Consider the following 26,298-nt stretch of genomic DNA (forward strand, 5'->3'; position numbering starts at 1 on the left):
GCAGGCTTTCTCTAGCTGTGGCAAGCAGGGGCTACTCTTCATTGCAGTGAGCAGGCTTCTCATTACTGTGGGTTCTCTGTTGCAGAGCATGGGCTGTAGGCACGTGGGCTTCAGGCACGCGGGCTTCAGTAGTTGTGGCTCACAGGCTCTAGAGCACAAGCTCAGTAGTTGTGGCACACGGGCTTAGTTGCTCCATGGCATGTGGGATCTTCCCAGACCAGGGCTCGAACCCATGTCCCCTGCATTGGCAGGCGGATTCTTAACCACTGCGCCACCAGGGAAGTCCTCCCTTGCTGTTTCTAATATTCCTTCTTTATCTTTAATTTTGGCTATTTTAATTACAGTATGTCTTGGTATGGTCCTCTTTGGGTTGATCTTATTTGGGATTCTCTGTGCTTCCTGGACCTGGATGTCTGTTTCCTCTCCCAAGTTAGGGAAGTTTTCAGCTATTATGTCTTCAGATATGTTCTCTGTACGTTTCTCTCTCTCTTCTCCTTCTGGGACCTTTATAATGTGAATGTTAGTATGCTTGATGTTTTCCCAGAGGTCTCTTAAACTGTCTTCATTTTTTAAAATTCTTTTTTCTTTTTTTCTGATCAGCTTGAGTGATTTCCACTACTCTGTCTTCCAGTTTGCTGATCTGTTCCTCTGTATCATTTAATCTACCGTTGATTCCTTCTAGTGTTATTTTTTATTTCAGTTATTGTATTCTTTCAGCTCTGTTTTGTTCTTCTTTATATTTTCTAACTCTTTGTTAAAAACTTCTAACTTCTCACTCTGTTCATCCATTCTTCTCCTGAGTTCTTTGAGAATCTTTATGAGTATTGCCTTAAACTCTTTATTGGTAAATTGCTTATCTCCACTTAAATTAGTTTTTCTTCTGGCGTTTCATCTTATTGCTTCATTTGGAACATATTCCATTGTTGCCTCATTTTACCTAACTTGCTGTTTTTATTTCTATGTGTTTGGTAAGTTGTTTATGTTTCCCAATCTTGAAGAAGTGACCTTATGTAGGAAATGTCCTTTGGGGCCCAGCAGCACACTCCCCTTTGGTCACCAGAGCTATATGCTTTGGGGTTGCTCTCTATATGTGCTGCGTGGGTCCTTTTGTTGTGTCTGGCTGACTACTTTGGGTGCATTGGTAGACATGGCTGGTCCCTGGTCTGGTTGGTTGCCAGGCCCTGCCTTGTGTGGAGGCTGCCAGCTGCTGGTGGTTGGGGCCGGGTCCTGGCTGCAGCTGCCTACATGGCCAGGGGAATCCCAGTCCTGGTGCCAGCCCACAGGTTGGTAGAGCCAGGTCCTGGTGTGACGGGCTACAGGGCTGGGGTTCTCAGAGCTCATGTCAGACTGCTGATGGGCAGGACTGTAGCCTGGAGGGAGGTTCAGGGACTGTTGTTGGCCTGCTGGTGGGAAGGGCCAATTCCTGACATGGCTGGCTGCAGGGTCTGGAGTGACCTGGAGCTGGTGATGGCCTGCTGGTGGGTGAGGCCAGGTCGCAGAGCTAGTGCCAGCCTTCTGGTGGTCAGGGCTGGGTCTAATGGCTAACTGCAAGGGGCCCAGGGCTAATGCTGGTACACTAGTGGGAAGGTCTGGGTCCTGGACCCCCTGGTATGTGGGGCCAGGTCCCCAGGCAGCTGGGGACTCAGGGGGTCCTAGCGCAACTAGCCTGCTGGTGAGTGGGACTGTGTCCTCATTCAGCTAAGTGCTTGGCCTGGGACATCCCAGGATGGGTGCCAACTGGCTGGTGGGCAGGGCCAGGGCCGGCACTAATAAGCTAGAAGGAAGATTCCAAAATGGTCCTTACCACCACCAGTGTCCTTGTGGTGGGATGCACTCCCAAAAACAGCTGCTGCCAGCATCTATGTCCCCAGGGTGAGTTTCAGTTGCCTCCTGCCTCTCTGGGAGGCTCTCTGAGATCAGCAAGTGGGTCTGACCCTCTCAAATCACTGCTTCTGCCCTGGGTCTCGGAGTATGTGAGATTTTGTGAGTGCCCTTTAAGAGTGGAGTCTATTTCCTACATCCCTCTGGCTCTCCCAAAAGCAAGCCCTGCTGGTCTTCAAAGCCAAATGTTCTGGGGGCTTGTCTTCCTGATGCAGGATCCCCTGGCCTGGGGAGTCTGATGTGGGGCCTGGACCCCTTGCTTCTTAGGGAAAACCTCTGCAATTATAATTATCCTCCTGTTTGTGGGTTGCCCACCCAGGGGTATGGGTCTTGACTATACCCCCATCTCCCCCTCTCTACCCCTCCTGTCTCATTGTGGTTCCTTCCTTATATTTTTAGCTGTAGAAGATCTTTTCCACTAGTTCTGAGGTCACTTTCATGGATAGTTGCTCTATAAATGTTGCAGTTTTGATGTGCTTGTGGGAGGAGGTGAGCTCAGGGTCTTCGTACTCTGCCATCCTGGCCACATCCCCCATTGGGGTTCTTAATGGAAAATAATCAGTTGAGAAGGATCGACATTTTTATATTAAATTTTCCCTTCTAGAAATACAGTTTACCTTTCCATAGTCATTTCTTGATCTTTAAAGTAAGATTTCATCTTTTTCCTTATATAAACCATGGACTTTAAGTTTAATACTTTTTACTAATGTTGTCAACATAATTCACTATATCAATAAAATAAGGGAGAGAACCCATAAGATTGTATCAATAGATACCCCAAAGTAGCACTGTGTGAAAATCAGCCGCCATTCCTAATAAAACTCTATGCAAAATAGGAATAGAAATAGAAATTGTAAACATAACAGTGTCTATTTGCCAAAAACCAGCAACAAACACATTAACTGCTGAAGTATTCAAATTAAGAACTAGACCAGGGGACTTCCCTGGCAGTCCAGTGGTTAAGATTCCACACTTCTACTGCAGGGGACGCCGGTTCAATCCCTGGTCTGGGAACTAAGATCCCGAATGCTGCAGGCCGTGGCCAAAAAAAAAAAGAACTAGAGAGGGAAGTCTACTGTTAGCATAAATATTCAACGTTATTTTGAAGATTTTATCTGATTTATTTATTCATTCAACAAATGTTTATTGAGTGTTTGCTATGAACTGTTTTAGGCAAACAGTCTATAGAGTAGTGAATAAAATTCTTGCCTTTGTGGAGCTTATAGATGAAGCAATGAGACAATAAAGTGGAAAGAGTGGCATAAATATTTGAAAAGAAGAGATAAAATTATTTATACTTTCAAATATGATTGTACTTCTAGAAATCCTAATCAATTAAAAACTATAAAAATTTATAAGAGAATTTAATAAAGTGACTGATAAAAAATAAAGGTACACAAGCTTTTGAGAGTAGCAATGACCAGTGAAATAGACATGATTAAAATATCCCACTTATTGAAGTATTTTTTATTCATACTCACAGATTCACTGTATTTAAGAGTCCTAAATTTAAAAGAGCAAGCAGATGTTCACAACACATGCTCTCCCCAAACAACTCGGCCTGACCCATCCCATTCAGAGCACCCCTCATGCTGTGAAAGCTCATCTCCTGGAGTGCCCAGAAGAAAAGCCAACTATTTGCACAGTCAGTTCTATTGCCTCTGTTCTTTGTGTTGGGGGGCCCATAGCTTGTGTATTAAATTAAGACTATGCAGACTATGACCTGCTGAATGAAGAGGCACAAACCACCCACATAGGTTAACAGGTAGCTCCTTCAGCATCTGTGCTCACAATTTGGGGAAGTAAAACCCTGGGGTCGTTTTGACTGAAGGCACGGTCTCAGTCCACTCACACAAAGGGAGTCGCAAGACATTACTTACAGTTCCCAGAAACAGGGGGCAACAGGGGCATGCACAATGAACCAGGGAAAGGTCAGTTCTCTGTCCCACATCACAAACAAGCAAGACATAGAGAGCAAGGTAGCAAGCAAGGGGCAGAGGTCACCAACTTTGTGGACCTCAACTCTAAGTGGTTATTTTAAAAGATTCCTACCAACTAGAGTAATGAAAATAAAAACAAAAATAAACAAATGGGACCTAATTAAACTTAAAAGCTTTTGCACAGCAAAGGAAACCATAAACAAAACGAAAAGACAACCCACAGAATGGGAGAAAATATTTGCAAATGAAGCAACCTACAAGAGATTAATCTCCAAAATATACAAACAGCTCATGCAGCTCAACATCAAAAAAACAAACAACCCAATCAAAAAATGGGCAGAAGATCTAAATAGACATTTCTCCAAGGAAGACACAGATGGCCAAGAGGCACATGAAAAGATGCTCAACATCACTAATTATCAGAGAAATGCAAATCAAAACTGACTGGTATCACCTCACACCAGTCAGAATGGCCATTGCCAAAAAATCTGCAAACAATGAATGCTGGAGACTGTGTGGAGAAAAGGGAACCCTCCTACACTGTTGGTTGGAAGGTAAATTGGTACAGCCACTATGGAGAACAGTGTGGAGGTTCCTTAAAAAACTAAAAATAGAGCTACCATATGATCCAGCAATCCCACTCCTGGGCATATACCCAGAGAAAACCATAATTTGAAAAGATACATGTACCCCAATGTTCGTTGCAGCACTCTTTACAATAGCCAGGTCATGGAAGCAGCCTAAATGCCCATCGACAGAGGAATGGATAAAGAAGAAGTGGTACATATATACAATGGAATATTACTCAGCCATAAAAAGGAACTAAATTGAGTCATTTGTTGAGACGTGGACGGATCTAGAGACTGTCATACAGAGTGAAGTAAGTCAGAAAGAGAAAAACAAATATCGTATATTAACGCATGTAGTTGGAACCTAGAAAAATGGTACAGATGAGCCAGTTTGCAGGGCAGAAGTTGAGACACAGATGTAGAGAACAGACGTATGGACACCAAGGGGGGAAAACCGCAGTGGGGTGGGGATGGTGGTGTGCTGAATTGGGCGATTGGGATTGACATGTATACACTGATGTGTATAAAATTGATGACTGATAAGAAAAAAAAAAAAGAAGTCAGGGCAAAATCTGAAAAATGAACCCATAAACAAACTAGTTTGATAGCCCATGACTAAGAGGGACCACAGGGGCTTATTTGTAAAAAAGAAAAAAAAAAAGTTAAAGATGAAAATATCCTTTCTCCAAATCCCAGCCAGCAATAGCTGTACTAGCTCTTTTACATTTTTTGCCTGTCTGACAAGGTGGAGTGTGATATCTCATTGTTACTTTAAATTGCATTTCCTGGACTAATGGTGAATTTAAGCATCTTTTCATTATTTCTTGGCAGAAAATTTTCTCCTCTCTGCATTGTTTATTCATATTGTTTGTTCATTCTTATATTGACTTAATTTATAAGAGCTTTTGATATATTATGGATATTAATCCATTGTCTGCTTGGAGTATTCTTTCTTTCTTTCTGGCCACGCCGTGTGGCTTGCAGGATCTTAGTTCCCAACCATGGATCGAACCTGGCCCTGACAGTGAAACCGCTGAGTCCTAACCACTGGACTGCCAGGGAATTCCCTGTTTATTCTTTAGGATCATTTTATCCAATTAAAAAAAAAACACCAGGACTTCCCTGGTGGCGCAGTGGTTAAGAATCCACCTGCCAATGCAGGGGACACAGGTTCGAGCCCTGGTCCGGGAAGATCCCACATGCTGCGGAACAACTAAGCCCATGTGCCACAACTACTGAAACCCATGCGCCTAGAGCCCGTGCTCCGCAACAAGAGAAACCACTGCAATGAGAAGCCTGTGCACCGCAATGAAGAGTAGTCCCCGCTCGCCGCACCTAGCGAAAGCCCGTGCGCAGCAATGAAGACCCAATGCGGCCAAACATAAATAAATAAATGATTTTTTAAAAACTTAAAAAAAGCCCACCAAATCATATTGGGATTCTAATTGAATCTAATTGAAATTGAAATTACATTAAATATATACATTAATTTTGGGAGAATTAATATTTTATGATAGTAAATAAATTCCTAAAACATGATTCAAACCGGTAAAGGAAATGATTGATAAATTTGATATCAAAATTTAAAAAAATTTTATGACCCAAGATACTATTACAAAGTAAAATATAAGTGACAGGGAAACAAATACACTATATAAAGAACTAGAATTCAGAACACTTTTACATATCAATAGGAAAAACATAACCAATCCTAAGAAAACAAGGAAATAATATAAATAACAATGTATAGGAAAGACATCCAAATGATAAATTAAAATATAAAAGATCCTCACTTAACAAAATACAAGTTAAAATATTGAGATACTATTTTTTCACCAATAAGATTATCAGAAATGAATTATTTGGCAATATCAACTGTTGGAGAAGGTATGGCGAAAGGTACTTTTATAGACTGCTGATAGGGAGTCTACGTTGAAGCAGGCACCTTGAAAACAACTTGTTAGCATCTAATAAAATTGAAAAATATACATGCTAACTGACTGTATGACCTATAGACAATCACACATATGCACAAGGAAACAGGTTCAAGGATGTTTATTGGAGCATTATTTGTAATAGCAAAAAATTGGAAACCATCTAAATGCCCATCAAAGGGGAAATGAATAAAGTAAATACAATGTATTATTACAAATAAACACTATAAGGTGGCTAAAGAGAAAGAACCTAACATATAACACATTGTTGTGTGAAAAGGGCAAACCACAGAATGATATGAATGGTGTGATACCATTTGTGTTAATTTAAACACACGAAATACACTAGGCATGTATATATAATGGGCTAATGGGCTCATGATGGCGGTTGAAAGTGACTGTTACATAATCTTATTTATAATGACACTCCAGGGCAAAATTCAAGGAATCTCTGAAAAATGTCCAAGCAATAAAAGATTTGGAAATTCCCTGGTGGTCCAGTGATTAGGACTCCACGCTTCCACTGCAGGGGGCAAGGGTTCAATCCCTGGTGGGGAATTAAGATCACACAAGCCACGTGGCACAGTCCAAAACAAAAACAAACAAACAAAAAAGATCAAGAAAATCTGCCAATCAAAATGGAATTAAAGCAGAAAGTATGCTTTGCTGGAGTGAGGGGAATAACTTGGTCCCTGGAGAGGAAAATAGAGTTGGAAGAAGTTATATGCGATTTTTGCTTTACTGTAATTTTTTTAAAAGAATATAATTATTGCTGCTGTAATTAATTTTTAAGGTGTACATAAGACTTTTGGTTTTAAGATGGTAAAGCAAGAACGTCTTATCCTAAAAATCTTAGAATTTGGAGGCAATGGCTACCTTGAAAGGCTGGGCTGAGATGGACGTGCTGAAAATTCTGATTTAAATATAAACAGGATCACCAGGGATCACTAGATATTTGAGGAAAGGCTCCAACATGAAAGAGAAAGAAATCCCCCTCCTCAATCAAACAGAAAAATATATCTCACCATTCCTATGTATATATACTCAAGAGAAATGAAAACATATGTCCAGAGGAAAACTAGTTCACAAATGTTCATAGTAACATTATTCATAGTCGCTAAAAAGTGGAAACAACCCATATGTCAATCAACTGATGAATGGATAAACAAAATGTGGTATAGCCAAACAATGGAATATTATTTGGACATGAAATATAATGAAGTACTAATGCATGCTACAACGTGGGTGGACCTTGAAATCATCGTGCAAAGTGAAATAAGCCAGACACAGAAGGCCACATATTATATGGTTCCATTTATATAAAATGTCCAGAAAAAACAAATCTATATATGAGCGGCTGCCTAGGGCTGGGGGTGGAGAATGGAAAGTGGCTGCTAATGGATATTATTTTCTTTTTGAGATTATGAAAATATTCTAAAATTAAATTGTGTTGATGATTGCATCGCCTGTGAATATACTAAAAACCACTGAACTGTACACTTTATTTATTTGTTTTTTTCAGACTTAAGACTTTTATTTTTTCACACCCAAGCAAGCCTGGGCAGTTGACTCATCCTGCCCCCAAACCCCCTACCCTTCATAATGAGAAGAAATATTTACTTTCACTCCACGGGTCAGGGAGTACCTAAGCTTTGGCGGCGGCCTTGTAATGGGTCAGAGTGCGGGCGGAAGGGTCAGTGGCGCTAGTGCACCTGGGCATCCAGTAATGAGGCAGCCAGTAGGCGCAGCCCGGGTAGTGACGTTCAAAGATCTGACGGTAGTAATAGCCTTCTTTCATTTTGGGAGTACTGACGGGAAATTTGGGGCTGCGCTTGCCATCGCTGCATCATCAACCTGATGGTCAATGTACTCCTGTGAAGTCCTAAACCAGGAATTCTTAACTGAGGTTATTCCATCACTGAAGGCTTCTTTTGGTCGCCAGAGAATCTCTTTAGGTATCAGATTGGAGTCCTCACACGTCTCTCTCAGGAGATGTTTTTCTATCCCGTTCTTGGGGGTTCTCATATCTGGTGGCAGAGACAAGTAATAGGAAGAAAATCGATGATCCAGGAAGGGGACTCTCAGTTCAAGGCCATGGGCAGCAGTAGTTGATCTGCTCAGAGAACATCAAACAAATAGAGTTCCTTCAGAAGCCGCTCACTCTCCTCCTCGGCCTTCTCAGGGGAAGGAGCCTTGTGAAAATATATGTAACCCTGTGTAAGTTCATCTGAACCTTCTCCAGAGAAGATCACTACGCTATCCGTGTTCTTCCGAATGTACTTCGAAATTAAGTACATACCTACTGAAGCACGGACTGTTGTAATATCATAATATCAAGGAAATATCAAGGTAAATGTAATATTTCCTTGATGTAATATCAAGGAAAATATGACTTCATCCAGGACCTGAATGCCTTCCTCAGAGTTAAAGAGGACTTCATGGTGTTCGCTCCCAATATGCTTTGCCACCTTTCTAGCAGCTGGTAAATCGGGACTGTCTTCCATGCCAATCGCAAATGTCTGGAGAGGATACTGTACTTGGGCCTCTTTTAGCTGCTTCAACAGGATGGCAGCAACCAAACTGGAATCCAAGCCACCTGATAAAAGGCAGCCAATCCTTCTGTCCATCATCAAACGTTTCTTAATGGCATTGTCAAAAAGGATTCGTAGGTTGTTCTTCACAGTTTCTATCTCAAAACCTGGGAAGTTTCTCCACGCTGTCATACAGGGCATGCAGAGGTTCATCTCTACAGTGATGATATTTAACCATTTCCACTGATGCTACTTTGCCATTTGGCTTTAAATCCAAAACTTTATAGTGTCCTGGGAGAAAAAGCTCCACTTTTAAAAAAGGAGTCATAGAGTGCTTCAAGGTAATGAGACCTTTAGCTTCTGAACACACGGCCAAAAATCCATCTTCTGTCCCGTCTTTAAACAAAGGTCTGACTCCATAGGTATCTCTGCCCAAGAACACTTTCTTATTGGCAGTATCCAGTAAAATAAATGCAAATACCCCATCCAACATACAAACTGTTTGCTCAATTCCTCCTTTGTCATAAAGATGAAAGATTATCTCACCATCCACTTTGGTCTGGTATTCAAATTCAAAACGGTGTTGCAGCTTCTTATGGTTGTAGATTTCACCGTCGTAACAGAGCCACAAGTAAGGATATTTCTTCACTCGAATTGGCTGCATTCCAAACAGCTGGTCAACCACCGGCAACCAGTGAAATCCAAAGCAGCAGTTGGTGTATCCATTGACATTCTCAAAAAGAAATGCATCTGGACCTCTGTGTGCAATCTTCATAGCACTCAGACACTGAACAGAAAGGCAGTCGTCGCTGCCAAAGAGGGCCCAAAAGCCACACATGGTGCAATGGAGCTATGGGCTCTCTCCAAGTGACTTATTCAAATACGATCAAAGAAATTCTGGGCTCCAGCGGGGTGGGCGGGTGGGCGAGCGTGAGGTGAGCAGGCTGCGACTTGCAGTCTCTGTACACTTTAAATGGATTAATTTTATGGTATGTGAATTATATCTCAATAAAGCTGTTTTATAAAGTCAACTAAAAGGAAGCAAAGAATTTGGAGAGCAAAGGGGAAAGCTTCAGCCCTCCTCCTTTCATGTTTGGAACAAGCCCTTCAAAAATCCTACTTCAGAGAACTTATCTCTGCAGCCACATTAGTTGCTTCTGATGCCTTACTATTTTCATTCTCACTAAGATAATTTATGATCTAATTACTAGGCTTTATTTCAGTGACTGTCCTTCTCTTCTGAGTCACTCTCTTTTTTAGGGTCCCTGGCCTTGAGACAGTTCTCTCTATGAACCTTATGAAATGTTCCCTTTTCAGGCCTGCTTGGGCCCAAAATTAGTCTTAGAAAATATAAACCATATCTGTTTATTGTAAAAAAGTAAAATTAAATTAAAAATACAGAAATATACAAAGTAAAGGGAATTCCCTGGCAGTCCAGTGGTTAGGATTCCGTGTTTCCGCTGCAGGGCTCACAGGTTTTATCCCTGGTCGGGGAATTAGGATGACTGTAAGCCACACGGTGTGGCCAAAAAAAACCAACCAAACAAATAAACAAACATAAATATACAAAGTAAAAACTATTCGTAGTGAGGTGGATGGACCTAGACACTGTCATACAGAGTGAAGTAAGTCAGAAAGAGAAAAACAAATACCGTATGCTAACACATATATATGGAATCTAAAAAAAAAAAAAAAAAAAGGTCATGAAGAACCTAGGGGCAGGACGAGAATAAAGACGCAGACCTACTAGAGAATGGACTTGAGGATACGGGGAGGGGGAATGGTAAGCTGGGACAAAGTGAGAGATTTGCATGGACATATATACACTACCAAACGTAAAATAGGTAGTTAGTGGGAAACAGCCGCATAGCACAGGGAGATCAGCTCGGTGCTTTGTGACCACCTAGAGGGGTGGGATAGGGAGGGTGGGAGGGAGGGAGACGCAAGGAGGAAGAGATATGGGGACATATGTATATGTATAACTGATTCACTTTGTTATAAAGCAGAAACGAACACACCATTGTAAAGCAATTACACTCCAATAAAGATGTTAAAAAAAAAACCAAACAACTATTCAGTTTCACTCTTCCCGAGAAGTAACCTTCACTTACATTTTGTTGTGCCTTTCTAGACTGCTTTTGTCCACATGCAAACAAAGAGTTGTTTACTTAAAAAAAAAAAAAGGAAAAAAAATAGAATCATATTGCACAGACAGTACGGCAGCCTGCTTTTGCACTCAAATATCTTGACTCTCCTTCCATGCCAGCATGTATGGTCTACTTTCTTTGTTGTGATTACTTCACAGTATTCCACAACACAGATATATCATGAATTGGTTTTCTTTTTTTTTTTTTTAATTTATTTATTTTATTTATTTTTATTTTTGACTGAGCTGGGTCTTTTTTTTTTTTTTTTAGTCATCTATTTTATGCACATCACTGTATACATGTCAATCCCAATCGCCCAATTCATCACACCCCCACCCCCACCCCCACCCGCCACTTTCCCCACTTGGTGTCCATACATTTGTTTTCTACATCTGTGTCTCAATTTCTGCCCTGAAAACCAGTTCATCTGTACCATTTTTCTAGGTTCCACATATATGCGTTAATATACAATATTTGTTTTTCTCTTTCTGACTTACTTCTCTCTGTATGACAGTCTCTAGATCCATCCACGTCTCAACAAATGACCCAATTTCGTTCCTTTTTATAGCTGAGTAATATTCCATTGTATATATGTACCACTTCTTCTTTATCCATTTGTCTGTCGATGGGCATTTAGGTTGCTTCCATGACGTGGCTATTGTAAATAGTGCTGCAATGAACATTGGGGTGCATGTGTCTTTTTGAATTACGATTTTCTCTGGGTATATGCCCAGTAGTGGGATTGCTGGGTCATATGGTAATTCTATTTTTAGTTTTTTAAGGAACCTCCACACTGTTCTCCATAGTGGCTGTATCAATTTACATTCCCACCAACAGGGCAAGAGGGTTCCCTTTTCTCCACACCCTCTCCAGCATTTGTTGTCTGTAGATTTTCTGATGATGCCCATTCAAACTGGTGTGAGGTGATACCTCATTGTAGTTTTGATTTGCATTTCTCTAATAATTAGTGATGTTGAGCAGAGTTTCATGTGCTTCTTGGCCAACTGTATGTCTTCTTTGGAGAAATGTCTATTTAGGTCTTCTGCCCATTTTTGGATTGGGGTGTTTGTTTCTTTAATATTGAGCTGCATGAGCTGCTTATATATTTTGGAGATTAATCCTTTGTCCGTTGATTCATTTGCGAATATTTTCTCCCATTCTGAGGGTTGTCTTTTCGTCTTGCTTATGGTTTCCTTTGCTGTGCAAAAGCTTTGAAGTTTCTTTAGGTCCCATTTGTTTATTTTTGTTTTTATTTCCATTATTCTAGGAGGTGGATCAAAAAAGATCTTGCTGTGATTTATGTCAAAGAGTGTTCTTCCTATGTTTTCCTCTAAGAGTTTTACAGTGTCTGGTCTTACATTTAGGTCTCGAATCCATTTTGAGTTTATTTTTGTGTAGGGTGTTAGGGAGTGTTCTAATTTCATTCTTTTACATGTAGCTGTCCAGTTTTCCCAGCACCACTTATTGAAGAGACTGTCTTTTCTCCATTGTATATCTTTGCCTCCTTTGTCATAGATTAGTTGACCATAGGTGCGTGGGTTTATCTCTGGGCTTTCTATCTTGTTCCATTGATCTATGTTTCTGGTTTTGTGCCAGTACCATATTGTCTTGATTACTGTAGCTTTGTAGTATAGTCTGAAGTCAGGGAGTCTGATTCCTCCAGCTCCGTTTTTTTCCCTCAAGACTGCTTTGGCTATTTGGGGTCTTTTGTGTCTCCATACAAATTTTAAGATGATTTGTTCTAGTTCTGTAAAAAATGCCATTGGTAATTTGATAGGGATTGCACTGAATCTGTAGATTGCTTTGGGTAGTATAGTCATTTTCACAATATTGATTCTTCCAATCCAGGAACATGGTATATCTCTCCATCTGTTGGTATCATCTTTAATTTCTTTCATCAGTGTCTTATAGTTTTCTGCATACACATCTTTTGTCTCCCTAGGTAGGTTTATTCCTAGATATTTTATTCTTTTTGTTGAAATGGTAAATGGGAGTGTTTCCATACTTTCTCTTTCAGATTTTTCATCATTAGTGTATAGGAATGCAAGAGATTTCTGTGCATTAATTTTGTATCCTGCAACTTTACCAAATTCATTGATTAGCTCTAGTAGTTTTCTGGTGGCATTTTTAGGATTCTCTATGTATAGTATCATGTCATCTGCAAACAGTGACAGTTTTACTTCTTCTTTTCCAATTTGTATTCCTTTTATTTCTTTTCCTTCTCTGATTGCTGTGGCTAGGACTTCCAAAACTATGTTGAATAATAGTGGTGAGAGTGGACATCCTTGTCTCGTTCCTGAACTTATAGGAAATGCTTTCAGTTTTTCACCATTGAGAATGATGTTTGCTGTGGGTTTGTTGTATATGGCCTTTATTATGTTGAGGTAGGTTCCCTCTATGCCCACTTTCTGGAGAGTTTTTATCATAAATGGGTGTTGAATTTTGTCAAAAGCTTTTTCTGCATCTATTGAGATGATCATATGGCTTTTATTCTTCAATTTGTTAATATGGTGTATCACATTGATTGGTTTGCGTATATTGAAGAATCGTTGCATCCCTGGGATAAAGCCCACTTGATCATGGTGTATCATCCTTTTAATGTGTTATTGGATTCTCTTTGCTAGTATTTTGTTGAGGATTTTTGCATCTATATCATCAGTGATATTGGTCTGTAATTTTCTTTTTTTGTAGTGTCTTTGTCTGGTTTTGGTATCGGGGTGATGGTGGCCTCATAGAATGAGTTTGGGAGTGTTCCTTCCTCTGCAATTTTTTGGAAGAGTTTGAGAGGGATGGGTGTTAGCTCTTCTCTAAATGTTTGATAGAATTCACCTGTGAAACCATCTGGTCCTGGACTTTTGTTTGTTGGAAGATTTTTAATCACAGTTTCAATTTCATTACTTGTGATTGGTCTGTTCATATTTTCTATTTCTTCCTGGTTCAGTCTTGGAAGGTCACTAAACCTTTCTAAGAATTTGTCCGTTTCTTCCAGGTTGTCCATTTTATTGGCATAGAGTTGCTTGTAGTAGTCTCTTAGGATGCTTTGTATTTCTGCGGTGTCTGTTGTAACTTCTCCTTTTTCATTTCTAATTTTATTGATTTGAGTCCTCTCCCTCTTTTTCTTGATGAGTCTGGCTAATGGTTTATCAATTTTGTTTATCTTCTCAAAGAACCAGCTTTTAGTTTTATTGATCTTTGCTATTGTTTTCTTTGTTTCTATTTCATTTATTTCTGCTCTGATCTTTGTGATTTCTTTCCTTCTGCTAACTTTGGGTTTTGTTTGTTCTTCTTTCTCTAGTTCCTTTAGGTGGAAGGTTAGATTGTTTACCTGAGATTTTTCTTGTTTCTTGAGGTAGGCTTGTATAGCTATAAACTTCCCTCTTAGAACTGCTTTTGCTGCATCCCATAGGTTTTGGATCGTCGTGTTTTCATTGTCATTTGTCTCTAGGTATTTTTTGATTTCCTCTTTGATTTCTTCAGTGATCTCTTGGTTATTTAGTAACGTATTGTTTAGCCTCCATGTGTTTGTCTTTTTTACGTTTTTTTCCCTGTAATTCATTTCTAATCTCATAGCATTGTGGTCAGAAAAGATGCTTGATATGATTTCAATTTTCTTAAATTTACTGAGGCTTGATTTGTGACCCAAGATGTGATCTATCCTGGAGAATGTTCCGTGCGCACTTGAGAAGAAAGTGTAATCTGCTGTTTTTGGATGGAATGTCCTATAAATATCAATTAAATCTATTTGGTCTATTGTGTCATTTAAAGCTTCTGTTTCCTTATTTATTTTCATTTTGGATGATCTGTCCATTGGTGTAAGTGAGGTGTTAAAGTCCTCCACTATTACTGTGTTACTGTCGATTTCCTCTTTTATAGCTGTTAGCAGTTGCCCTATGTATTGAGGTGCTCCTATGTTGGGTGCATATATATTTATAATTGTTATGTCTTCTTCTTGGATTCATCCCTTGATCATTATGTAGTGTCCTTCCTTGTCTCTTGTAACATTCTTTATTTTAAAGTCTATTTTATCTGATATGAGTATAGCTACTCCAGCTTTCTTTTGATTTCCATTTGCATGGAATATCTTTTTCCAGCCCCTCACTTTCAGTCTGTATGTGTCCCTAGGTCTGAAGTGGGTCTCTTGTAGACAGCATATAGATGGGTCTTGTTTTTGTATCCATTCAGCAAGCCTGTGTCTTTTGGTTGGAGCATTTAATCCATTCACGTTTAAGGTAATTATCGATATGTATGTTCCTATGACCATTGTCTTAATTGTTTTGCGTTTGTTTTTGTAGGTCCTTTTCTTCTCTTGTGTTTCCCAGTTAGGGAAGTTCCTTTAGCATTTGTTGTAGAGCTGGTTTGGTGGTGCTGAATTCTCTTGGCTTTTGCTTGTCTGTAAAGGTTTTGATTTCTCCATCGAATCTGAATGAGATCCTTGCTGGGTAGAGTAATCTTGGTTGTAGGTTCTTCCCTTTCATCACTTTAAGTATATCATGCCACTCCCTTCTGGCTTGTAGAGTTTCTGCTGAGAAATCAGCTGTTAACCTTATGGGAGTTCCCTTGTATGTTATTTGTCATTTTTCCCTTGCTTCTTTCAATAATTTTTCTTTGTCTTTAATTTTGCCAATTTGATTACTATGTGTCTCAGCATGTTTCTCCTTGGGTTTATCCTGTGTGGGACTCGCTGTGCTTCCTGGACTTGGGTGGCTATTTCCTTTCCCATGTTAGGGAAGTTTTCGACTATAATCTCTTCAAATATTTTCTCGGATCCTTTCTCTCTCTCTTCTCCTTCTGGAACCCCTATAATGCAAATGTTGTTGTGTTTAATGTTGTCCCAGAGGTCTCTTAGGCTGTCTTCATTTCTTTTCATTCTTTTTTCTTTATTCTGTTCCGCAGCAGTGAATTCCACCATTCTGTCTTCCAGGTCACTTATCCGTTTTTCTGCCTCAGTTATTCTGCTATTGATTCCTTCTAGTATAGTTTTCATTTCAGTTATTGTATTGTTCATCTTTGTTTGTTTGTTCTTTAATTCTTCTAGGTCTTTGTTAAACTTTTCTTGCATCTTCTCGATCTTTGCCTCCATTCTTTTTCCGAGGTCCTGGATCATCTTCACTATCATTATTCTGAATTCTTTTTCTGGAAGGTTACCTATCTCCACTTCATTTAGTTGTTTTTCTGGAGTTTTATCTTGTTCCTTCATCTGGTACATAACCCTCTGCCTTTTCATCTTGTCTATCTTTCTGTGAATATGGTTTTTGTTCCACAGGCTGCAGGATTGTAGTTCTTCTTGCTTCTGCTGTCTACCCTCTGGTGGATGAGGCTATCTAAGAGGCTTCTGTAAGCTTCCTGATGGGAGGGACTGGTGGTAGGTAGAGCTGACTGTTGCTCTGGTGGGCAGAGCTCAGTAAAACTTTAATCCGCTTGACTGTTGATGGGTGGGGCTGGGTTCCCTCCCTGTTGGTTGTTTTGCCTGAGGCAACCCAACACTGGAGCCTACCTGGGCTCTTTGGTGGGGCTAATGACAGACTCTGGGAGTGCTCACGCCAAGGAGTACTTCCCAGGACTTCTGCTGCCAGTGTCCTTGTCCCCACAGTGTCAGTTCTGTATTTCTTAAAAGTCTCTTCTTTGCATCCCTTAGAGCATCCTGTCACTTTCAAGATCACGGTGCCACTTAACTTTCTCTGCCTTTCCGGATCTCCCAGAGAGCACCTGCAGGTCCCCAAATTGCAGCCAATAATGTTTCGGATCCTCAGGGAATACAGCCTTTTCCTGGGGGCCGCTGAAGAGCCCCTCTCCTGAGAGTACCACAGGTCTTCCTGGGACACCTCCATCCTCTCTACACAGCCATCTGTAAGCTTGGCCCAGGAGAATGTGTAGGGGACCTGCGGGTCTCAGCCAGCAGTGCAGTGCAAGTCCACATCCTCCAAACAGGCCACCTTCACCTCCCAGGCGGGAGGCGCCACGCTGCAGGCGCAGCTCAGGAGCAGGAGCTGGAGGCCGCGCGCCATCGCTGAGGGCTGCCCGCCTGGGACCGTGGTGCATGCCTCCACTTGTAGCTGCACCCCACCTGCGCTTCATTGTGCTTTTGTTTGCATTTCCCTGATGATGAGTGATGCTGAGCACCTTTTCATGTGCCTGTTGGCCACCTGTATGTCTTCTTTGGAAAAGTGTCTATTCAGATTCTTTGCCCATTTATTAATCAGATTGTTTGGTTTTTTGCAGTTAAGTTGTATGAGCTTTTTATAAATTTTGGACATTAACCTCTTATCAGATAGATAATTTACAAGTATTTTCTCCCATTCCATAGGTTACCTTTTCATTCTGATGGTTTCTTTCTCTGTGCAATAGTTCATTTCTTCTTACTGCTGCAATCTACCATGGTGTGATGTACCACAGTTTATGTAATCACATACTGCCGAACATCTGGATTGTTTCTGACTAGTTTTTGGCTCTTACAAATAAAACTGGTATAAACATTCCTGTACTGTTTTCATTTTTGCAACTGAGCCCGAGGCTGTCACTGGTATTTATGACTTTCCTCTGTTGCTTCTCATTCCTTTGTCTTAATAATAGCTAACATTTATAGAGTGTTTACTACATGCCAGACCCTGTTCTATGTGTTTTATAAGTATTACTCAATTCTCAAAATAACGATTTGAGATATCAACTATTATTATCCCCATTTTACAGGTGTGGAAACTAAAGTAGACACAGGTACACAGCCAGCATGTGTTAGCACTCAGATTTAAATCCAGGTAGTCTGGTACCAGAGCTCAGGCTCTAAACCACTATGTTATACAGCCAGGACTTAAGATGGTTGGGTTCTTTTCTTATGGAGTGACTGAAACCTTCACTCCTGGAGGATAACTAGCTTTTATCTTGCTTCTGCTGGTTTAGTCTTCTGTTAACTTTAACCATTGGACATGATGGTATAAGATATCCCTGGGGTGCCGCTGGGTTGCACACATCCTCCTCTCTTTCCCTGCTGTGTAACAGTAACCTTATTTTCTCTAAATCATCAGGATCAATCATCCCAGCTAACATCTTATTCCCCTTCTTTGCCTGTTTACTCAATGGCTTAAAAAGCCCCAAATGGCCAGGTCTCTGTCTCAGGTTCCACTGCAATGGGCCTATTGGTGTCTCCTCTTTGTGGAAGCAAACATCCTTGGGATACCAAACCTCTAAACCAGCAGAGCCCAGAGTCATGGGGCTACACACAAAAATGTTGTGAATAGGTTATTAGGTGTAGTAGTGAGAGGCCCCGCTCCCACCTCTATCTCTCTCTTCCTGGGGCCACCATGTATCCTGGCTGAGAGAGAAATGGTGCCATAGAATGGCTGCTGGTTCAGAGCATACACTGCACTCCACTCTGTGGTCAGCACTCCATTCTCAGAAGGTTTTGCCATAACTCAGTCTCTACAAAGCCAACTGCTTCTGAGGGATGGAGTACATAAGATCCATGACTCCCATGGGCCCTTCCAGGGTAAAGAACATGGACTCTGGAGCCAAACTGTTTAGATTCATATATTGGCCTCACCACTCACTTACCTACTGTGACTTTGAGCCATTTACAAAACTTCTCTGTAACTCAGTTTCCTTATCTGTAAAATGGAGATAATAATGGTATTTAGCTTAATATGGTTTCTGTGAAGATTAGATGAGCCAATGAAACGGAGGAGGACCCTATGGTCCTTCCCCACCATGTCCTCCACCTTCCTCTTGTCTGTGGAAAATCTTAGCCAAAGAATAAGTTTAGTCAGAGAAGTGAGACATGCAGAAGCAAAGAAAAGCAGTCAAACAGGACAAAACAATAATAGTTTAGTCCATAAGCAAAGTCAAGGACCTTTAGTTCCTTCTCAAAGGCTATAGATAACATTCAGAGCCACATCCTGTGAGCTGTCTTGTAGATACTGAAACCCCCACCAGGTGCAAGAAGTTAACTACATGATGACCAGACTGTAGCCATGACATAAGATGCCACAATTCCAAGAATTGGCCTCAAGGAAATGGGAACAAACCAACCCTGGAGCTGAAGATTAACTGTACTTAAGACAATCTAAGGACTTCCCTGGTGGTCCAGTGGGTAAAGACTCCACTCTCCCAATGCAGGGAGCCCGGGTTCGATCCCTGGTCCAGGAACTAGATCCCGCATGCATACTGCAACAAAGATCCCACATGCCGTAACTAAGACCAGGCGGAGCCAAAATAATAAATAAATAATAAATATATTTTTAAAAATCAAGACGATGCCGGTCAGACCACCACATGACCAATTTCAAGATGACTGTCAGAGCTGACTGCGCTGTTTCTGCATGTAGCCCCTCCCTACATCTATAAAAGCTCTTGCCCACTGATTGTCAGTGGGGGTGGGGGGGAGGGGGAGGGGAGGGGGAGGGGGAATCCACCCTACCCCCCGGTTGCCAGCTTCCAAAATAAAGCAAAATTTCCTTTCCACCAACTTGCCTCTTTATGGGCTTTTGAGCACTGAGCAGCTGGACCCCACTTTTGGTTACACTAATACTTGCAGAGCACTTCACGTGCTAGACACTGTCAACACTCTTTCACTGTACAGTGAGATCTTGGTCAGAAGCCACGCGTGTGGGGAGCCACGATAGCGTATGAGGCATCTGGAATGTCCACAGATGGTGGGGGGGGGAGATGGATGGGAGTAGGGAAAATAAATCCATGGCTTAAAATGCGTAATTGCCTTCTAGAGAGAACAAATTTCTGCCCCTTCCTTATTGGAAGAGAGCTAACATAAGCACCCTTCATCAAGTAGGTGGGCTGAATTGGTAGCTTTTGTGGGCCAAGCTGACCTTCAGCAGTAGCCCCCACTAGGTCTGACTTGGTAAGGGGAGGTCCATCCTGTGAAGACCACATACAGCCTGTGTCCTTGCCACCACAGCTGTTTGGTTCATAGAATGTCTCAGGGAGAAACAGAATGACATCCATAAAGCAGGTTCACATTACCCATCTGACCACCAGGAGCAGCCTCTAGGGAGACAGCCTTATGATGGTGAGTGGCTATACTAGACACAAATATTCTTGTGTTCTGGGGCCCTCCTAAGAGGTCCATTCACAAGACTTCTTCCCAAACCTCTTTTCCCCAACCCTCTGATTTTGTTCCATCTGAGTTTGTCCACCCAGCCAAATCACTGGCCTTGCACATGAATCAGTATAGATCCTCTGTGTCTTCTCCCAAAAGAGCCAATGATGTATTCTACTTAAAATTTTGCCCATTGGAGGATTTTCTTTCTCCATTAACTTCCAGGACCATCTCTCAGAAGGGCTTTATTATTATTTTTTTTAATAAAGAGGCATTTATTAATTATGTACAATTTAAGAAAAAGGCCACCGAGTCTCTAGATTTGAAAGTAAATATCTTATAAAATTCCAGGGAATTCCTTGGCGGTCGGTGGTTAAGTCTCCGCACTTCCACTGCAGGGGGTCCGGGTCCCATCCCTAGTCGGAGAAATAAGATCCCACAAGCCACGTGGCTCAGCCAAAATAAATAAATGAATAAATAAATAAATAAAGCTCCATCAAAAAAAAAAAAATTCCATGTTAAAAACTTCTGTTTTCCTAAGGGTTAAAACATTTTTTAATTGTGGTAAAAAACCTATAACATTAAATTTACTGTCTTAACCATTTATTTTTTTTTTATTTTTTAAATTTATTTTATTTTATGTTTTTAATGCTACTCTTGTCTGCTTACATTCTTTTTTTATGTATGTATGTATGTATGTATGTATGGCTGTGTTGGGTCTTCGTTTCTGTGCGAGGGCTTTCTCTAGTTGTGGCAAGCGGGGGCCACTCTTCTTTGCGGTGCGGGGGCCACTCTTCATCGCGGTGCACAGGCCTCTCACTATCGCGGCCTCTCGTTGCTGAGCACAGGCTCCAGACGCACAGGCTCAGTAATTGTGGCTCATGGGCCGAGTTGCTCCGCGGCATGTGGGATCTTCCCAGACCAGGGCTCGAACCCGTGTCCCCTGCATTGGCAGGCAGACTCTCAACCACTGCGCCACCAGGGAAGCCCCAACCATTTTTAAATGTACAGTTCAATAGTGTTAAGTATATTCACGTTGTTGTGCAATAGATCTCTAGAATTTTTTCTCAGAAGGGCTTTGTTACCGCAATAATAACAGGAACACTTAGTGCATGTACTATTCGAAGAGTTTTACATACATTAAGTTATTTAATTTTTAAAGCAACCTACGAGGGTAGGTATTTTTATTATTTCTCTTTTAGAGATAAGGAAACAGAGGTTCAGAGGGATTAAAACACTTGCCCAAATTCATATAGCTAGGAACTAGTGGAACCAGAATTCAAATACAGGCAGTCTGGTTCTAGAATTCTTCTATTAATCTTTTTTTTTTAACTGTGGTGGTTTTTTTTAACCATTTTTAAAAATTTAAGTATAGTTCATTTACAATGTTGTGTTAGTTTCAGGTATACGACAAAGTGATTCAGTTTTACATATACATATATATATATATTCTTTTTCAGATTCTTTTCCATTATAGGTTATTACAAGATATTGAATACAGTTCCCTGTGCTATACAGTAGTACCTTGTTTATCTATTTAGAATTCTTGCTGTTAATCTCTTAATAATAAGCCACTTCTGGCTGGTGATGGTGTATGGTGCAGAGCCAGTCTCCTGCAATCCAAGCTGGAATTTTTTTTGTAATATTTATTTATTTATTTGGCTGCGTTGGGTCATAGTTGCGGCACACGGGATCTTTGTTATGGCACGCGGGATCCTTCATTGCGGCGTGCGGGCTTCTCTCTAGTTGTGGCGCTCGGGCTCTAGAGCCACGGGCTCAGTAGTTGCAGCACACAGGCTTAGTTGCCCCGCAGCATGTGGGATCTTAGTTCCCCGACCAGGGATTGAACCCGCGTGCCCTGCATCGGAAGGCAGATTCTTAACCACTGGACCACCAGGGAAGTCCCCTGGAATTTTTTTTTTGTTTCCAGTGTCTTCATGCCTAACTTCTCCTGAAGCCACTGGAGTGGACTGAGGGAGGAGAGGTTATTTAGCAAGATATGGCAAGCTAGAAGGCACACCAGGGCATTCTGTGGCTCCTTTCTGCCTTTAGGATACTATCAGGCTCCAGCCAGCTCTATTTGAAGATGAGGAGCACCGGGGCTTGTGAGACCCTGGGCTGGCTAGGTGGATCAGATAATCCTCAGTTCATAAGGGGCTTGGCCCTATGTTTGGTTTCTACTGAGATCCAGAAACTCACAAGAAGCTATTTCTCAAGAGAAGAACTGTTACTTGCTGAAGTTGGCTGGGCCTCACCACCGCTTTGGGCCACCCTGAGGACTCTCCTTCTGGGACTTGCTTGCCACAGTCTCTAAGATCACCCCAGTATGTCAAGCACCACTGGATCCCCTGAGTCATAAGGCCCCAGTGACAGATGTGCCTGAACTGCAGCCAGGAGCAGCTGGAGAGCCTTTCCTTTTCTGAAACCCCATTCTCAGAACGCTGCTTCTGCCCCTCAAATTTCAAGTGCAGCCCTGGCACCACCACCATCATGGGACCCTGGGAGCTTCTGTAGCATGCTACCTGCCCAAACACTTGCGTGCCTCCCGCATCAACCAAAGCCCACTCCCCACTGTCCCTATTTCTCTGTGTCACAGTCCTCCTTCGGCACAGCTGGCTGTCCAAGACCGAGTCACATGCTTGCTCCCAGCTGCAAGGGGACCTGGGACAGTGAGTATCTGGTCTTTTGGTTCCGGAAGTGGTTGGTGGGTTCTGTCTCCCACCAAACTTAAAAAGAGATGTATGTGCTGGCCAGACCCAAACCATAAAACACAAAAACAACCTATCCCAAGGAGCTGTGAAGATTATATGATTTACTACGTTATTATAGTGTAGGAGTCACAGGCACAGAGTCTAACGCCAACTGCCTGGGTTCACTTCCTGGGCTCTGCCGCTCACTAGCTGTATGACTTTGTCAAGTTACTTCCCTTTGGTATGTGTAACTCCCTTATCTGTCAAGTGGACATGAGAGTGCTCATTTCACAGGGTTGTTGTGGCGATTAAACATACAGAGCGTGTAAAGAGCTTAGAGAAGTACCTGGCACAGGTAAGCTTCTATATGAGGCATGTGGTTCATGTCTCTTTCTTTGTCTTTAAGTCCTTAAAACAGCACCAAGGGCTTATTAAGTGTTTAATAAGTAATGGCTGTTGTTGTTATTGTCATTATTACCTGTGTCTTGCCTACTTGTCCAGGTATGTCTCTAGACTACATCCTAAAAGTGGAATTCCTAGGTAAAATGGTACACACAGTTTAACTTTTGATAGGTAGTGACAAATTGCATTTTGTTAATAAGGCACCAACCGGTACTCTCACCAATCCTGAATGAGCATGCCCTTTTCCTCCTGTCTCACCAATACTGGATTTTAACCTTTAAAAGTTTTGCTCTTGGGCTTCCCTGGTGGCACAGTGGTTGAGAATCTGCCTGCTAACGCAGGGGACACGGGTTCGAGCCCTGGTCTGGGAGGATCCCACGTGCCGCGGAGCAACTAGGCCCGTGAGCCACAACTACTGAGCCTGCGCGTCTGGAGCCTGTGCCCTGCAACAAGAGGGGCCGCGACAGTGAAAGGCCCGTGCACCACGATGAAGAGTGGCCCCCGCTTGCCACAACTAGAGAAAGCCCTCGTGCAGAAACGAAGACCCAACACAGCCAAAAATTAATTAATTAATTAATTAATTAATTAAGTTCCTCTTTAAAAAAAAAAAAGTTTTGCTCTTCTAATAAGAAACTGTGTTATTGTATTCTTTCATTATTTCAATTTTTAAATTACGTACGTATTTCAAGCTTACTATAAAAATTTTAAAACTCCATAACTGGGGAATTCCCTGGCAGTCCAGTGGTTAGGACTTGGCACTTTCACTGCCAAGGGTGCAGGTTCAATCCCTGGTCGGGAAACTAAGATCCCACAAGCTGTGTGACGCAGCCAAATAAAAAAATTTTTAATTAAAAAAATAAAAATAGGGACTTCCTTGGTGGCACAGTGGTTGAGAATCCGCCTGCCAATGCTGGGGACTGGAGTTCAAGCCCTGGTTCAGGAAGATCCCACATGCCGCGGAGAAACTAAGCCCGTGAGCCACAACTACTGAGCCCACGTGCCACAACTGCTGAAGCCTGCGCGCCTAGAGCCCGTGCTCCGCAACAAGAGAAGCTACCGCAATGAGAAGCCCGCGCACCACAACAAAGAGTGGCCCCTGCTTGCTGCAACTAGAGAAAGACTGCATGCAGCAACGATAACCCAATGCAACCAAAAATAAATAAATACATAAATTTATTTTAAAAAATTAAAAAACGTAATTGATATGTAATGTGAAAAATAAAAATTGCTCCCTATAATCCAAGTCCTCAGAGGTAACCACTGTCAGTTACATTTGGTATGTTTGGTATAATAAAGGATGATTTATCTCTACAAATCCTTTTTTAGGAACATATAAATATACATAGATATAATTTAAACATATATAATTTAAACTAGTTTAATATAAATTAAATTAATTTAAACAATTAATTAAATGGTTTAATTTTATATATAGTTTTAATTAAATGAGATTATACTATTTTTTGTTTTTTACCCCTTGACCATATTCCTTGGATATCCTTCCACATCAGTATATACAAAACTGTACATTATGACTGCCTGGTGTTCCATATTATTGATGTTACATAACATATTTAACCATTTCCCCTACTGATTGTTTCCAACTTCTTGCTATTACAAACAATGTTGCAATGAACATTCTATTCACATATGTGTGTGCTTGTCTATATTGCATACTCGTCTTTCCACAGAGCAGATCACTAAAATGGATTTCCCTTTAAAATGTTGCTAGGTATAGCTAAATTGCCTTCTTAAAATGTTCACCATTTTATACTCGTGCCAATAAAATACAAGCATGACCTTTTCACCACAGTCCTTCCAACCCTGAATATTATCAGTCTTTTTTTAAAATTTATTTATTTATTTATTTATTTTTGGCTGTGTTGGGTCTTCGTTTCTGTGCAAGGGCTTTCTCTAGTTGTGGCAAGCGGGGGCCACTCTTCATCGCGATGCACAGGCCTCTCACTATCGTGGCCTCTCTTGTTGAGGAGCACAGGCTCCAGACGCGCAGGCTCAGTAATTGTGGCTCACGGGCTTAGTTGCTCCGTGGCATGTGGGATCTTCCCAGACCAGGGCTCGAACCCCTGTCCCCTGCATTGGCAGGCGGATTCTCAACCACTGCGCCACCAGGGAAGCCCTATCAGTCTTTTTATTTTTGAAAATCATGTCATATTGTTGTTTTAACAAGCATTTCTCTGATTACTAATGAGATTGGGTAACTCTTTTTATGTTTATAAAGCCATTTATCTTTCATTTTCATATTCTTGGCACATTTTTCTGTTGCACTGTCTTTTTCTAATTGATTTGTTAGAGATTTTGGATCTTGGGAGCAATCATTGTTTTTCAGTTTAAGCCTTTTAAACTTCGGTTGACTTTTGACAAGCTGAGACAGGAACTCTCAAAGTATTCATTTCCCAAATAGCAATTATTAGTATTTCTACACATGGCTGTGACCCTGGGGAGATCCTAGTGGAAACAGCAGCTTAGATATGGTGTATGGAAGACACAGAATCCAGGATATGCATGAAGACTTTTTCCCAGGCCTCCCTCTGATTCCAAGTAGAACTGAGGACGTCTCCCCAAACCCTGGGACTCCTGCCTTTCTGGGGCACTGGGAGAAGTATACCCTACCTTCTTCCCAGTCAGCATCTGGGTGCCAAGGTGAGAAAGCAGAGGCCCTGGGCTCTGAAGGGAAGGAGAGGATTTGTTCCTGCCTGTCCTGAGTCTTAGTAGAGAAACTGTGACTCAGGAATATGACTCCAGGGACCAAAGGTCCTTCCAGCCTCAAATGGAAGGGCTTTTATTTTCCTTTGGATATTTTATTTACAGTATTGTAACGTGTCCAAAATGAAGACTTGATTAGGGGGTTTGATGGCTTAATTTGGGCCATTAACCAAGACTGATGCAATTCTTTCTTCCCAGGCTCTTAACTGAAAGGGTGCAAGCCAAGTGGGCCTCTGTAAAGGTGGAGATGATCGCATTAAAACCATTTTATGGCTCTTGTCTCAGCTCTTCTGGAGCCAGTCCTGGCACGGGAGGAAGGCTGTAGGGCAGGGGGGAGTGTGATGGCAAACTTTCACCTGTGTCCCTATAATCGACGTTACCTTTTCTAGACTACATAACTGGTTTTCAAACCCACTTCACCTTTTCTTCTTGTAGAT

General features: G+C 41.5%; 1 pseudogene across 1 annotated transcript; it reads right to left on the reverse strand.

The window, feature by feature from the left end:
- Positions 1-1,696: 1,696 nt before the first annotated feature.
- On the reverse strand, positions 1,697-12,909 carry LOC309622780 (asparagine synthetase [glutamine-hydrolyzing] pseudogene; annotated as a pseudogene). The gene has a single exon. The product of its transcript is annotated as an asparagine synthetase [glutamine-hydrolyzing] pseudogene (transcript).
- Positions 12,910-26,298: the final 13,389 nt, after the last annotated feature.

The sequence above is a fragment of the Balaenoptera borealis genome (assembly GCF_965194805.1).
Source record: "Balaenoptera borealis genome assembly, chromosome: 1".
NCBI classification, from domain to species: Eukaryota; Metazoa; Chordata; class Mammalia; order Artiodactyla; family Balaenopteridae; genus Balaenoptera; species Balaenoptera borealis.